The sequence below is a fragment of the Dipodomys merriami genome, unplaced genomic scaffold (genome assembly GCF_024711535.1).
Source record: "Dipodomys merriami isolate MVZ:Mamm:240054 unplaced genomic scaffold, mDipMer1.0.p SCAF_4, whole genome shotgun sequence".
Classification (NCBI taxonomy): Eukaryota; Metazoa; Chordata; class Mammalia; order Rodentia; family Heteromyidae; genus Dipodomys; species Dipodomys merriami.
Window position 1 is genome coordinate 13993214 of NW_027205603.1, and position 13255 is coordinate 14006468.

A 13255-nucleotide genomic window follows, 5' to 3' on the forward strand; every position below is an offset into this window, starting at 1 on the left:
AAAACCCAGCATTTCTGTAGGAAGCCAGACATTAAAAAGATTTACAAAATATGAAATAATGCCATACTTACTAATTTGGGGTCAATATGGTTCTTACTATGAAAATATTTTTATACTAACATAATAGGTTCATTATTATCTTAAGTAATAAAAAAACAGGGATTTTTTATTTAAATTTCTAATTTGGTAAAAATAGATAAGCACATACCACTTAAAAGTAGATATTTGAGAGCTACATAGTTTTTAATAATTTAGATGAGTCCTAGGGCCAAGAATTTTAAGAAGCTCTTGACAGCTGGACATGATAATGCAATCTTGTAATCCTAGAATAAAGATAGGGGAAAGAGAATCAGTATTTCAAGGCAGTACTGGGCTATATAATAACAGGACCTTGAGAGAGAGAGAGAGAGAGAGAGAGAGAGAGAGAGAGAGAGAGAGAGAGAGAGAGAGAGAGAGAGAGAGAGAGAGAGAGAGAGAGAGAGAGAAAGTGTACAACTTGAATAGTCTTTCAGGAGCTGTAATAAGCATATAAATATAAATGAGAGAAGACACTAGTTAAAAAACAGATTGAGAGGGAGGACACAGTGCTACAGCATACAGGCCACAATTTCAGTAGCTACACTGGAAGTCTTCTGCCATTTGGTTGATCAATTTTTCCTCCATAGATTTTTTTAAAAAAGTAGAAGAAGATTATCCTTGGTAAATGTGGCTATTTGCCTCAGGATGGCTAATGATCGGAGCCAGGGTAAATAGAGAGTTAAATCTGAGGCCATCTGCTGTGGCCTTGTGCCCTAGGGGGTAGAGAGGAGAATAGCAAGCCTCTTGCACACATCCTTCAGGCTCTAGTAGTGGCTGACCTTTGTGTCCAGCTGTTCTATGAGCACAGAGGAAACCAGGAAACAAAAGCCCCCTGAGCAGGCAGGAAGAGGAAACAACAAGTCAAGACAGACTAGTCTCAGGATGGGGGTGGGGGCGGTGAGCCCCAATTATCCTGGTAGTTTGGGAGGCAAGGTTGTCAATGGAACTGGGTGTTTGTATTAGAGATCAAGCTTGTTTCATTGTCATTTACTATGCTGAGTTATTATTACTGTCATTTTACTACTACTGCTCATGACCAGACAACAAGTTTTATTGCCATTGTGTCCTGTTGTACCCCTGAAAAAAATAGTAACATTAAATCACTAGTAAACACAGGCACACCGTCTCTCAAAAAATAAAATAAAATAAAATCACTTAACATTTAAGTAGAATTGGTTAATGATAGGTTTCAATATCTTATATCTGCCAATAAGATTGAAGTGGAAAATAGATGATCCACAAAAGCAGAGCCTTAGACCTCTTCCAGTGTGCCCAGGGAGGTAGAGAGGAAGAGAGTTGGAGGAGAGAATGATGTTGAACTCATTCACTTTCTACTTTATTCACTGTGTCATAAGCATTCGACATTATAGACTTGCCATATTTGCTTTTAGTCATGAGCTGGGTTCTTAAAGGGGGGGATTTATTTGGTCTATGTATCTACCAAGAATCGAAGAGGAAGAGTGCATGAGATCTTTGATCTTTTGAGAACACTGCCAGCCTGTCCGAACCAACAGGACTGGAAAATGCACAGAAGCCATGGGAGGCTGCTACCGAGTTTATTTGATAAATAAAATATTCTGTTCCAAGTGGAATGAATTTTCCTACCCTTACTGCTAACAAGAGCAAAACACCTACTTCCCTATGTTATGATTATCAGTATTTTATGTGTAAGCTCTTGTGTTAGCTTTCCATTACTCTGAAAAAAAAATCTGAAAGAACCAACTTAAAACAGGAAAGATTTAATTTGGCTCAAGGCTTCAGAGAGGCTTCAGTCCATTGTCTCTTAACTGTTTAAAGTAGACCATCACTGTAGAGGGGAATGAGGTAGAAAGGAGCTGGTCTCTTCAGGGCAGGCAAGAAACAGAAAGAGAGGAGGGGAAGGAATCTGAACATGAGCTACTTCTTCCAACTTGGCCACATCTCCTACATTTTTCATCACCTCTCAGTAATGTCCTCAAATTATGAATCCATCAATGGAAGGATCCATCCATGAGGTCACAACTTTCATGATCCAATCACCTCCCAAAAGCCCCACTTTCAAACTCTGTTCCATTTGAGACCGAACCTTCAACACACAACCTTTAGGCAACATTTCAGATCCAAACCCTAACAATTTTCCAATCGGTGAAATCCCTGGAGTAAGTTCTCTCTTTCACTGACTTTGTTAGAACAATAACATATTACTCCATAAGAACAAGCTGTTTACCAATATGACCTCTGTGTACAATGCTCTTCATTGTGAATGCACACCAACCACTCCACTGGAATGTAGAACACTAAATTCAATGTCAGCTCTTTAAAACAAATTTACAATAAATACAAACACACTTTTTTGTGTAACTGGCAAACTGAATATTCATTCTGATCGAAATATATAGTAGCCTTTCAGTATGAAGCTTTATAATTACTTAAAGATAATACAAGTAACAAGCTTTTTTTAATATTGTAAAACAATAAGGGAGTTTTGGAAGAGTAAGAAGCCAATTTAACTCATTGCTTTAATAATAGTTTGTATTCATCAAATTAGAAGAGCATGAGAAGTCATGAACTTGAAGGAGCCTACAGATTGAATCCCACATGTTTACCTCTGAGTTAAGAAAAGATACAGGGTATAAATGATTTCTAGGTAGAACAATTTGAAAGAAGCAAAGGAATTAAACACTTGAGAATACCATCAAGCCCATACAAGAATCAAGCATTCAGGGATAGGACTGTAATTGTAATTGTAATTGTAGTGTGAACTTGGAAAATCTTCTGGAAAAAAAAAGGCAGCCCTGTACTTTACTAAACCAGGCCCTCATCAAAATTGTCTGCCTCAAGGCCCCACCTCTCAGCTAACTACCACAGTCTAGCCTGCTCTTTCAACTCATCAGGGATGCAACTGTAAGATTAAACTCCCTTACCAAAGTATGTGCTTGTTTTTCTCAAGTCACTCAAACCCTTCACAACTTCCAGTCCCGTTATAGTTCAAAGGATAAGTGGGAATTTTTTCAATTGCATAATGAAAGCCTTGAACAAATGAGCCATCTCCAAACCCATCTCTGCACCTCTTGTCTTTTCTCTTACCATCTCTATCCATTCCACTGGGCAAAAAATTACTTTGTAAGAAAAGATACCATAGTAAATGTGTCTGAAGTCATTTGGCATCAATTGGATTCTTCTCATTTTTTTAGGTCCCTGTAATTACCTCCAAATGATACCTTAGCTGATGTTCTTTATCCTAGAAACCAGGTCAGAGTTAGATAAAACTTACCTGTCATTTAGAAACTCAATGTCAATACATCTTAGTCATAGCTTAGATACAGGGCACATAACATATCAGCCATTGTTAATGTCCTAAATCCTGCATAGAGAAGAGTACAGAATAAATTCTTTAACTGACTTATATGTGAACATGATTAAGAGGCTCTCAAATACACTAAAATTAAGGGGTAAAACATTTGTAAAGTCAGGAGACCAATGTTACTTGGAGAAAAAGTGTTTTGTCTAGCATTAAAGAGACAAGTTATTTAATAATATTATTTATTGTTTAATAATTTATTGAAGAAAATCTAAAGATCAATGGAAACAGTAGAAAACCAACAGCAGAGTTCCTTTCTAAAATATGAATCAACATTTTCAATCACTGACAAAAAAGTAGCAGACCAGCACAGAACTCTATCTTTTATAGACTGATTTGATTTGAAAAAAGAGTAAAGTCTACAGCTAATGACCAGTAAATATAAATAAGTGGCAAAATTTTTAAGAGTTACCCAATGTAAGGTTTAGCCAATAAAATGAGTGTTCCTTTCTGTCAATGTTAGGAAATCCAAAATCATTGAATGTGTTATGACTGAGATAAGTAAACTTCTTCAAGATAAACTTCTGAAAAAGATTAATCAATAATATATCATTTTCAAGGAAGATAGACAAATGCCTATCTTTTTTTACATCTGTTGAGAAGAAGTATAGAGATCTAACTTTTAAAGTGTGTGTATTGATACAAAAGATAAGGCCAACAAATCAGGAGAGGGCTGAAAGGTAGTACTGACATATGACAAGACATGGAGGTAAGAGGTACAAAGTAAGTCAAGAGACAGAGAGGGAGGGGAAACTGGGGAGAGCTTTTATAATGGGCTCTGTAGGAATGGATGGGCAAGGCAGGGTATATGTGGTCAATGTACATTGGATATTATGCCTGCACTTACCCACCCTTCCTCTCTCTTCACCTTCCCCCTCTGCTTGACCTTAGCACCCCGATGACCCATGCTCCAGCTCCCTAATTTTTACTTTATGATACTGTAAGCTAGCTCTCCAAAGGAGTTACACCATTGGAATCCTCCCCTGCATAGACCCTTTCTTAGGCGAACATGTTTGTGTCTGTGTATGTTTGCCTATATATTTATAATTTAGATCTAACTTCTGCATATTAGAAAAGTATGCCCTTTGTCATTCTGAGCCCAATTTGCATCACTTAATTTCTTCCAAGTCCATCCATTTGCCTGCAAATAATGTCACATCATCCTTCCTGATGGATGAGTAAACTCTGATTGTGTGTAGACATAGATGTGAATATAAATATAGGTATCACATTTTCATCATCCATTCATTCATTGAAGGGCATCTGGGCTGTTTCTATAACTTGCCTATGGTGACTAGTGCAGTACTGCCTTGTAGATGGATTTTATCTTTGAATAGGTCTGAGTATAATGTCACTACTTGATTGTGTGTTTGTTTTGGTAGTCAAGGGGCTTGAACTGAGGGGTTGAGAGCTGTCCCTGAGCGTTTTTTGTTCAAGGATAGTGTTCTACCACTTTGGACCACAGCGCCACCTCCAGTTTTTAAGTGCTTAATTGAAGATGATAGTCTCAGGGGGCCTGACCTCCTCAGATCTCAGTCTCCTGAGTGGCTAAGATTACAGGGTGAGCATCTGGCAAGGTTACTATTTGAATACCAAAAATCTTTCTCCTTTTGAAACATGGAATAAAGCATATAGTCAAATCACTGGTGTGGTCTAGCTGACTCCAGATAAAGAGAACAATTTACAAGCAAGTGAGAGTAAGCTAACAACTGACCAAGATAGACACTGATTGTAAATGAAATAAACTGTAACTACAACATTGAGCCCATAACCTTGGTAGTAAAATAAAATGAACTGGAAGAAGCCATGCTGTAATAACAATTTAATATTCACCAGATTGTAAAGTGAATCTAGGAGGAATCATTGCTCATGTAAGAAGAAAATTACCACCCAATATAATCTGTAGTGAGACATATTCATGGTCACCCAGAGAGCTTGAAAATCTGAATGGCAATTTTCTTAAAAATGATGGCTGGGCACTGATGGTACTTAATTCAATTATCTATGTCCTCCAGCATAGAGTGGAGCAGTGCCTAATGATGAAGATTCATGGCATGAGCCACCTGGATGGTAGGAGGAGACGGTTTTGGGGTAACACTCATCAGTGGCTTGTTGAATGGTTCCATTTTGGAAAGTCATTGGTCAAAACTCAGGCCTGGGTTCTAATCAAAGACTGGCTTATAGGTAGTTATTTGGTCCTGAGCAAGTAATTTAACACTCCTTTCATCTTTATTTCTTGGGGGATGGGGTGGGGAATGCCTCTTTTTCTTCCAATTGTTATTGTAAAAGTGATGTACAAAGGGATTACAGTTACATAAGACAGGTAATGAGTTCATTTCTTTTTATACATCATTACCTCTTTCTTCATTTTCTTCCAGTCTTTCCAGCCCTACCTCCTCTTGCACAAGTTGTATAGTGAATTTTCAACATAGTATCTAGGGAGTCTCACTGGTATGTTAGTTCACCCTTTGTCCCACCATTTGTGTGTCCCCAAATCAGATAACCTTACATACATGACAGAAATCAAACAAGAGGAAAAACAGAAAAAAGAAAAAAACACAATTAGTAAAACAAAAACCTCTTGTCTCCATTTATTGGAGATCATCTCAAGCAGCATCATTTTATATGATCATATGCACATAGCTATTGAGCCCTTGTGATCCTCTTCTAAGCATATCTTCCTTTAGTCTCACTGTATAAATGTTTGGAGTCCTGTTGATCCTTCCAGCTTTAAAATGATGGAGATTTTCTAATTCTCCCATGTCCTGTAGAAGATTGGGATCTAGAATCTACAAGATAGTATTTTCCAATCTACCAGGAATATTTTTTGAACCTTTTTCCTTCTCCTTTGAAATATTATAGCAACAAAAATTCTCAAACTGCAAAATAAGGATGCTTTTGTGTTGAGGATATTTACTTCTCTAAAATTTGTGTTGTGGAACTAAATAGAGAATCTTTCAGGAAGAGATTAGACAGAACACTTGCCTTGTCGATGGGTAATACCTTAGAACAGAAACTTGGCCCTTTTGACATTTATCTCTTTATTACTTTTGCCTATGAGGACTTGGCTGAAGTACCTTGTTGAGGACAAAGCAAAAGACACCACATGAGGGTAGATGATGACTATCCTCACCAGACATTGCATCTGTGGAATCTTTTGAATTGGTCTTTCCCATAATTAGGAGAAGCAAATCCCCCAAGGTGAGGAACTTTTAATAACAACACAACTAGACAAAGGTATCCAAAGATCCCATGTATGTAGAGGTGGACACATAGCAATTCCTCTACTCCTGGCACTGGGATGGAGGGGATGGTATTTAAAAATAAGACACAGACTCAATCTTTTCAGGAATTCACAGCCCTACTGCTCCCTAGTTACATCCTTTGTGAGTTTTCCCCAAATCTCTCTACCTTTTAAATCCCAAATGGCCCTATGCCCTATCTTCTTTATGCACACACAACTAGACTAGAGCTGTGCAACTCCAGTCCATAGAAACAGGAGGCTCCAGCTCCTTGAACACACCTTCTCTGGCCACACATCTCTCTTTCTATGAACTTTCCAAAAGTTCTCTTGTTTTTGTTTTTGTTTTCTTTTGGGTCCTGTCGTGGGGCTTGAATGCTGGGCCTGGTGCTATCCCTCAGCTCTTCAGCTCAAGGCTAGCACTCTACCACTTGAGCCACAGCGCCACTTCCAGCTTTTTTCTTTTTGCTTATGTGGTGCTGAGGAATCGAACCCAGGGCCTCATGCATGTAAGGCAAGCACTCTACCACTGAGCCACCTTCCCAGCCCCAGTTCTCTTGTTTTTAAAACTATAGTGTCTTCAAAAATGAATCCAAGATATTGGAACAGTCTGGACCAATGACATCTTTCCTTCTTTCTCTTTCACTGTCTCAATAAATATAAATCAATTATCATGGTAAAGAGGAAATCTAATGGTGAAGGGGCAGTCTATAACCTGGAAAAAATATATTTAATGAAGTATAGAAGAAAGGAAGATTTGGGGTTTTATTCTCTACTAATTTGAGATAATAATGGTTAGCATCACAGCCATGTTTTATTGAGAGGCAATGCTTTATAGTTTCTTACAGATTCCTTAGGTTGAAAGTTCTAAGATGAAGCTCTCAAGAGAAATGAAATATCAAGACATAAGGCTTAAAATGCCTATGCCTTACAATATAACATAGATTTTTTTTAAAAAACTGTAACATTTTCCTTTTGATTAAAAAATGTTAATTTATTCTAGCAATCCAGAGTCCTTGTAAGCGATGATATGAGATTCTATAATTGTTTGGATAATGTACCACTATCATTTTCATATTTTTAAAAATCAAATTTTTTGTGAAACATACTCTAAAAGATTTTCATAGAGTACTAGCATGATTCTGTCACTATATTCAAAAATAATATATTCATACTTGTTTTCATTTATAATAATTTTTCATTAAGTTGACTGTGACAGTTTTCTTGCCTGGCAATGTCTTTAAAAAGTAATCCTCTTCTATTGCTTAAGAAAAAAAATCCTATTACAAGGACTACATAATTATATTCATTTAGATTCTATCCACAAGCCCTATTTCAAATGGTGCATTACTAAAGTAGAAGCTACCTATAAAATGGAAAGAAAGAAAAGAGTAGGATGTGACATTTCTATTTGAAGAATCGCTTTTCTGCATTCTGTAAATTTGAAGAGGATTATTTATATTTTTATAGGATTCAATTAGTATGAGTAGATTTCCCGCCAGGCAGACTAGTTCATAACTGAACTAGACACGGATTCGGAGGATTACAAATCAAGGCCAATTCACTGAAACAAAACATTGGAGAGACCCTAACAACCAAAAATAAAAAAGAAGAAAAGAAGATAGTGGTTTCACTTGTCTATGATTCCAGCTCTTGTAGATAGGAGGAAGGTGGTCTGAGGCTAGCCCTATGCAAAAATACAAGACAATTACCTTCAAGTGGAGGAATGAGAAGATAAAACCAAGTATGCCAGTGAAACAAGGGGGTATGTAGAGTTTGCTGGGGCTCTTTGCCTTTCTGGTATTTTATATCACAGCTTCCTTTGTCTGATGACACTACTGCCATCTATCAAATGCAGTTTCCACTTAGTGAGGCTGAACATTTAGAGCAAACCTGAATTTTATAAACCACCAGGAATGTACCAGGTCATTAAATGAATATCCCACTGCTTTAGAATGGATGGTCTATCTCTATCAAGGTGGATTCCTAAGAGTGTAAATATATCCCCAAGATAGAAGATGAGCACTTGGGGCTGGGAAGGTGGCTCAGTGGTAGAGCACTTGCCTTGCATGCCTGAGGCCCTGGGTTCGATTCCTCAGCACCACATAAGCAAAAAGAAAAAAGCCAGAAGTGGCACTGTGGCTCAAGTGGTAGAGTGCTAGTCTTGAGCTGAAGAGCTGAGGGACAGCGCCCAGGCTCCAGAGTTTAGGCCCCACGACCAGACCAAAAAAAAAAAAAGATGATCACTTGTTTTTCTATTCACTGGATTCACATTTGTTTAACCTTCCATCAGATAGACTTGAAAGGGAGGAACATGGGAGCCCATAGCACTCTGAATTTTAGGAGGAAAGATAGTCAAACTGTCCCAGTGAAGGGGAGAGTTGTGGACAAATCTGCAGATTACAATTGCAGATTTCCCTACAGTCCAGAGAATTCTTGAAGTTGATTAGTGTACTAGCATCCTGTGCCAGGCAGGCCCCAGATTTAATGAACTTTATACCAAATATACTGAAATCAATGGGACTGGCCAAATCTCTGCTAATGAAAAGTTCCTAGTATCTACCCTGGACATGTGTTTCCATTTAAGGTCCAATTCACCAACACAAGTGCTTACACCAAAGTTCCAAAATACAACACTGTAACACTAAATTTAACTAGTTGGTATATATTGAAGTGGCAGGTAGACACTTCCCATGAGTTTAAATAGTTCTCTTGTTTTGCCTTTCAAAATTTATTTTGTTAAATCTTTTTTTTAATATTATTTTATTTTATTTGAGAACATACTGTACAGAGGGGCTACAATTACATGGGCAGGATAATGCATACATTTCTTACCAAGCATTGCAGCCTCCTCCTTTGTTTACCCTTCACCTCCCTTCCCAGCCTCCCCCCTCCCCCCACCCAATTATACCCCCCCCCCCGACATTGTAAAGCTGGTTTTGACATGACATTTTGTACTTCTCATTGTTGCAATTTTGTTAAATCTTAACTAGATAATCATGATAGCCTTTTATTTATTTTTATTGTAAAGGCCATGTACAGGGGTGCTGCAGTTACATAAATCAGGTAATGAGTATATTACCTAATAACAGTGTCCCCTCTTTCCATGTTTTCTCCCAGAGTTTTCCTTTCAAACCTCCTCCCCCACAAGTTGTATAGTTTATCTTGCACATAGTGTCTAGTGAGTATCACTGCTGCATTTGTTCACTCTTTGCTCCCTCTTACCCTTCCCAAAACAGATCAATTTACACACCAGGCAAAAGGTACAGAAATAAAAATTTGGAAAAAAAAAAAACACAAAAACCAGCAACAAAGGAGGGAGGAATAAAGCCAAATAACAAGGGCTGAGAATGTGGCTTAGAGGTAGAGTGCTTGCCTAGCATGCATGAGGTCCTGGGTTTGATTCCCCAGTATCACATAAACAAACAAACAAAAAATAACAATGAAATTAAATCCCTTATTAACGGTGTCAGCTGTTGACAAATTAGTATAACTCGGTCTGGCAGGAAACATAAGCATATACCACATTCCCTGCATCTACATCAGCTGGGGAAAGAGTGTCCAGCCTTCCCCCCACCCCATCAATAAGAACTACTTGAAAGGACCACATTTAAATGACAATACTATTGTGTGCCCTATGAATATGTATTAGGCACTGAACTGCTGGGATTTGATTCTTCATGTATGAATGAATCTTCTACAGGTGTGTTGAGGATGTTTTCTGGTGCTGGTGACTTCACACTCTCCTGTCTCTTAGACATCCAGAGAAGAGGTGTTTTGCAGAGGTAAGAGTTAGAGCTGGCATCTTGAGGTTCCTAGGGCCCCTTAGATGGGTCTGAAGAACTCTGGCAAACAATAGCTCCATTCTGGCATTCCGATGCTGCCGGTCCCAGGGTTCAATGCAAGATCACTTCAATGCAAGATCGCTTCCAATGCAAGATCACAATGAGCACAACAAATGCAACTATCAAAGACATCAGTTGAAAGTCTCTATTTGAAAACAGCCACACGTTGTACATTCCATACCAGGGCTTTTCCCAGGGGAAAGGAGAAGAAGGAGAAGAAGAATTAAAAAAAAAAAAAAGACCTGGAACAGGAAATGGGACACAGCCAAGAAGAGAGCGCAGCCTGCTTTGGAAACTCTGGCCGAGTTCATCCTGCAAGGCTGTGGGATTCTGAAGGACACAGGGGAGGCTGAGCGACCTCAGGGCTGTCTCAGATGTCCCTGGTGAGCTGCGTGGCCGGGGGGAGGGGGGGGGACTGTCCCTGAGCATTGTGTCCCAAGAGGATTAGAGAAGGAACTCACCCTGGAAGGCCCAGGGTGCCTGGTTTGGAGGGCGCTGGGGTATCATTGACCTCACAATGGGAAGCATGTAGGTCGAGATCAAAAGGAGAGCACACATTCAAATGAGACACCCCGTATGTAGTGTGGGTCTCTGGAGCCAGGTTCCCACTCCATGCAAATGGGCAGAGTCAGCGCTGAAGAAAGGAGCTGGTAACCATGGCATTGGTAGGAACTTAAAGAATCTGGGGTGAGAAAAACCGAGTCTGTAGAGAGGCCTGAGAGCATGGTGGGGTATTTTTGCTCAGAACAGTAGCACACACCCGCGTGAGGCCAAGCAAGAAGTAAGGATGTTCACATCCACATTTACCACGAGCCAGCCCGGCCAGAACAGACTGAGGACATTCATGATGCAGAGAGAAAATGTGAAAGTTACACTAATGGGCAGACGCAATGAATTCACAACATGGGTATAACTTCTTGAAAAAGAGAGAGAGAGAGAGGAAACAAGAGGCTTTGTTCTTTGTTGCTGTTCTTGTTCTCTTTTCCTTTCATCTTGTTTGTGTGTCTGTCTTTGGGAGGATAAGCTGGGCACAGAAATGGAAGGATGAAAGGTGAACAAATGTAGCAGTGGTACTCACCAGACACGATGTTGAAAATGAACTATGCAACTTGTGGGTGGTGACAGCAGAGAAAAACTGGGAGAGAGTGAAGGAAGGGGTGACATGGTTCAAAAAGAAATGTATTCATTACCTGATTTACATCTGCTGTACATCTACTTTATAATAACAATAAAAAATGTTTTAAAAGACAGATCAGTCTTGGGAAACTGTAGAATTTCATAGGAGTGTGACTACAAACCTACTCCAATAAGTTAGATTGAATACAGTTTATTTAAGAGATTTCTACATGATGTACTGGTCACAGATGCCACCTGTTTTGTAGATGGGGGTTCTAGAAAACTCCACACTGGTATGGTGCGTGTTCACTCTTTTCTTACATTGGAGGATGTGTGTGGTGCACCTATGTGCATGGCTGGTGCTTATATCACCAGGACAAGCATATATGATCAAGACCTCGTTCATGCTTAGCTCATTCTGTGCCACTGAGCTCCACTCCTGGCCACAGGATGCATTTTCAAAATGTGAAGTTAGAAAAGCTGATTCAGCATCTCCCCCCTTTTCCTCATTCCACTTTGCTTTCCTTGCCGCCCTTCAAGTAATGAGAGGGAAAAAAAAGGTGGGTGGAACTATTTCTAAGATGCTGTCCTTAGCCAACTCTCTACTCCCTCCTGTGGGGGGGGGGGGGGAAATTCTCTGATTCAGGCAGGCCTGAGGCTAGGGACCATCAGCTAAACCCTGATGTCTACATATGACTTTAAATCATGTCACAACACATCTATATTCAACCCAAAATGGATCAGGACTAAACCCAAGACCTCTGTGATAGTTACTTTTGTGTCACTGTGACAGAAGACCAGACAAAATAACGTAAAATGGAGTCAGGTTGCTCATGGTTATCAGAAGGTTTGGCTCATGGTTCCAGCACTATAAGACGACAGCAAAAGTGAGTGGCAGTCGGTAGAAAAGGCCATGAAACTCTTATCTCCAATAAACCACCAGAAAACCAGAAGTGGCACTGTGGCTCAAGTGGTAGAGCACTTGCCTTGAGCTGAACAGCTGAGGGACAGCGCCCAGGTCCAGAGTTCAAGGCCCATGCCCAATAAAAAAGAAAAAAAAAGAATCATTGAATGTTCCTTTGATTCTATATTTGCAAATGATACTGCAGAACATTTAGGGAAAAATTAGTTGTAAAATGGTTGGAAAAATAAGCATTTTTATTTTATGTAACTGCATGTGTTTTCATGGTTGCAAAATTCTTTAGGAAAGAAATGAGGAAAGTATAAAACTTATAAAAATTCTAAATAACAGTTTCAATGACAAAAATACTTAAATATCTCTTCGGTGACAGGAATGAAGATTTGTTGCCTGGAAAACATCATTGATAATACCTTTCCTTAATGTATTATTGCTCTGGTATATTAACTTTTTAAAATACACAAATTAATATGTTACTGATGTTTGAATTTATTTATGCTTCTGTAGGCATGACCATTATGTATACAAGTGCATATATAAATTCAAGAATGAAGTCTCTATTACTTTATTCTAAATATCTATGCATTATATAAAATATTTTTGGAAACGTTTACATGTGGGAATACTACAACATAATTGAACAGTTACAAAATTTGTGTTTTCTTAGGAGAGACCATTATTTCTCTTGTAAATTGATATAGTTTCTGCAATGGAGT